This window comes from Limulus polyphemus, unplaced genomic scaffold, assembly GCF_000517525.1.
Source record: "Limulus polyphemus unplaced genomic scaffold, Limulus_polyphemus-2.1.2 Scaffold1054, whole genome shotgun sequence".
NCBI lineage: Eukaryota > Metazoa > Arthropoda > Merostomata > Xiphosura > Limulidae > Limulus > Limulus polyphemus.
In genome coordinates this window covers 340,307-344,240 of record NW_013666664.1, presented here as the reverse complement: position 1 = coordinate 344,240, position 3,934 = coordinate 340,307, and the positions used below count along the sequence as shown (strand labels likewise).

Sequence of the window (3,934 nt, the reverse complement as noted above, 5' to 3'; positions counted from 1 at the left end):
TAATGTGACGGTCAATCCCGCTATTCGTTGGTAAAAGAGTAGTCCAAGAGTTGGCGGTGGGTGGTGATGACTAGCTGCCTTCCCTCTAGTCTTACACTGCTAAATTAGGGACGGCTAGCGCAGATAGCCCTCGTGTAGCTTTGCGCGATGTCCATAACAAACAAACATATTGCTTAATTAAAAAGAAAAAAAAAGAAATCGAACGTGGATCATGCGGATCCAGATCGCCGCCATTATGGTGAAATACAAAATAGGTAATATATCCTATGGGTAAATTTTATATTAATTATGTAGAAGGCATGCTTAAAATTTACGATTTTCATTTTTGAAACTTTTTATGATATAAGGCTAGTCTTATTGTTACTTGTAAATCCTGTAGACGTAGTCGTTATAATATCTTATCCATATCATCCAGTGGTTCTCAATATATGGCCTGCAGGCTACATCAGGCCCTCGAAAGCCAGATTCTTGACCCGCATTATAATCATGTATTGCAAATGTAAGCCTAACCGTATTTAGGAAATTAGGTATTCCCGAAGAAGCTCAGACCTGGTCGGGCCTTGGCTGTATGGTAATTACACTCGCCCCCTCAGAAAAGAGGAGTGAGGGTATTGCATTTGGGGCTGTACATATGGGTGTCCGCACGCGTATCTCAAAAAATAATAAACCGATTTACGTGACATTTTCACAGGAGATAGGATGTTCTCATAGGACGATCCTCCCAAAATCTGGTCCAGATCCGGATTATGGATCACTTTGAAACATTTTTATAATGGAGATATAGGGCATTTTCTCAATTTGTTGATAATAACTGTATAAAAAGTGAACGGATTAGGACCGAATTTCAGGCGCACATTGAAACCAAAATCCAAAAATTTGCGGTAAGGCGAGGGTATGCAATCTCTCTGATTGCTCTTGTTGTTAATTGAAGAAAGTCACTGTTGTTGTTGTTTTTTAACAATTCTTATTTTGAAATATTCTTCGAATCAGAAATAATGTTTTAAGCAGATTTTTGTTTATTTATTTTTGTACAGTGACGATATTCTTTTTTTATCCCTAGTATTATTAAAAATCGCAGTGGGATCCTTGCAGAGACTAGAGTGATCTAGTGGTTAGCGTGCCGAACTGTGTTTCCGATGGTGCGAGTTTCACGTCCCATAATATAAATCTCGCTCCTTACTTCTGAGACGTTGATACTTTAGTAGCCCAAGAGTTGATGGTAGGTGATGTTTACTAGCTTATTCTACTCTGTTTAATACTTTAGAATATCATCCATCGAGTTTTTCTGGAAATTGTTGACTGTACATTTTTGAAAATGTGCTGTTACGTTTGACTGAAATTTCCCAAAATACTTTTATTGATGTAGAAAGTGAGTGTTATTTCTAAGATTAAGTTTCAGGTATTGATCGCCACAGGAGCAGATACAGAATTTTGATAAAGAAGGAATAGTTCATTTCTTAGACTAAAATATAACTTAATGATTTGTAGGCCTTGTTCCAATGATGCATGTAATAATACATCAATAATATGTTAACTAATAAAGTAGAAACTTACTCTTATCGTGTTAAACTTATTGCTTACCTTAGAGCTCCATAAACTCAGTAATAAACTCCTTATATTTGCCGTTTTTATAATTTGGAAAAGGGGGGATTCTGACTCCCTGTATTCGCCTTTCTGTGAGCCATGTTTTTTTATCTGATCTTTTGTATTATTGGTAGTCTTTTTTGTGAGTGTGGTCTAAAAATCAATTTTTATACAAAATGTAAGATTATTTAATGCATTAAGTTTTTAAAGTTAGAAAAATAACTAAGAAGTTTAATTTTCAACAAAAACTAGGTATTGTAATATTCAACAAAAAACAAAGTGTTCATTTTTTTTCAGTACCGATTTTTGGGCCTGTCAGAATGCAATCTGACTCCTACGAGTTACTGAAATTCTGTGGTAAGTATTTTGGTGTATTGTATCTTATCTTACATAACTCCATATCGTACAGTATTATTTAACTTAAACCCACTTTACATTACTGGAGATTGTACAAATTATAGAACTCCAGGTTTGTACTATATACCTTAATTTAAACTCATATTAGATAAATGGAGACTGTATTGTATGTTTTAGCTTTAAAAGTAGATAACTCGAGATTTTACTGTATGTCTTAACTTAAACTCAAATCAAATAACTCAAAATAGTACTCTATGCCTTAACGTAAATTCAGATTAAATAACTCAGGATAGTACTGTATGCCTAGCTTAAACCCAAGTTTACTAACTCAAGATAGTATTGTATGCCTTAGCTTAAACCCTAATTAAAAGACCCCAGATAGTATTGTATGTCATGGTGCAATCCAAACATTGTTTCAATATGTACCGTAATTTTCAATCTAAGGTCCCTATCACTAAGCGCGGTAGTGCTTATTATGTATGGATGGGCCGGGAAAAAATGGCCGACGCATATTATGTATTGTTCATCATAGTCTCAAATCTCTCTTATAACAATCTAAGATACTTTTATAAGCAATTAGCTTAGTTTTTCCATGTTTTCAAAAACTATTAAGACCTTCAGTGTAGCGGAAACATATCGCTAAAGTAGAGAACTGGAGAGTGAGGTAACAGCCATATGTTCTGCTGATTATTCTGATTCTGACGTCAGAAGGGCTAGCTCACGTATGCTTGAAGATAATGCACCGACTTACACGCCAAGCTGTTGCATTTTAACATGGGGAGCTCAGAAGCACTAACTTCAACATATGATGTCAGTCAAGACAACTCATCACACCAGGCTAATACTGCTGCCTTCATAGTGACTGCCAATCATTATAAAATATTCATTGGTATTGTTTAAAAAAATAGGAAGGAAACTAGTAATATAAAAAAATGAAAAAATATGGATGATGTAGGGATGACAATGCCAAAAAGTACAGAAACAATGTAAGAATAAATACAAAACAACATACAAAAATCCCTACATAAGTAGCCACTGAGTCAATATTACAAGCTTATGGGAATTAGTCATAATAAGACTTCACAGCTTTATTCAGCTTAAATGGTTTTATTCAAACCTGAATTCCTGTAAATGATAAAAATTTAACATTTAACTGCAAATAAAGGTTTTTCTTGGAAAGATTTGGCTACTTATGTAGGGATTTTTGTATGTTTTTTTGTATTTATTCTTACACTGTTTCTATACTTTTTGGCATTGTCATCCTTATTTTTTTCAAAAAATGTTGATTAGTTGTAAAAAATTTATTTATGACTGTGAATGATGTATGTCGTCAAGCTAGATCAAATAGTAATTTATACAGATTTAAATTACAAATAGAGGTAAGAATTCTATATTGAAACCTTTGGTTTTAGAAGTTATTGGTGGTTTATCTCTTCACGTTTGTATTCAACATAAGTGTTAATTCGTCTTATTACACATTTTCCTAAATATTTACCCTGCCTTATCGTTTTTGTTTTGTTGTTTCTCACTTAAAATTTTTGTTTTGTTTTTCCGTGAGGTCATACTTTTTTCTCAGTTTTGTTGCAAAATGTGGCCGTTTGGAGATATTTTATGACAGGGGTCTATTAACTAGGACAGTATTTAGATATGCTACTCGTTTTGACGATTATTAATAATAAGTGTGTGTGTATATGTGTGTTTTGTTTTCTTTTTGTTATATGAAAGCAACATCGGGCCATCTGCTGTGTCCACCGAGGGGAATCGAATCCCTGATTGCGGTGTAGCAAATCCGAAGAATTACCGCTGTCCCAAATTAGACATATATCTTTAATTAAAAACCCTTGCTATTATTTCATGAGGATTCACATCTATCACTGTACTTAAAAAAATGTTTGGATTTCACATGAGATTTAACAAAAGTCCTGTCACGTATGAGGGTTCTCTTACCGTTTCTAATATATTATTGTTACTTTTTTCATTTTTCCTAACTTTA

General features: G+C 33.7%; 1 long non-coding RNA gene across 1 annotated transcript in view; it reads left to right on the top strand.

Moving 5' to 3' along the window:
- Positions 1 to 1,042: 1,042 nt before the first annotated feature.
- LOC111086379 overlaps positions 1,043 to 3,934 on the top strand; it is an 11,722-nt gene continuing 8,830 nt past the window's right edge. Inside the window, exons 1-2 of the long non-coding RNA XR_002611100.1 lie at positions 1,043 to 1,219; positions 1,882 to 1,941. This is a non-coding gene — a long non-coding RNA (uncharacterized LOC111086379). The remainder of the gene's footprint in view (positions 1,220 to 1,881; positions 1,942 to 3,934) is intronic.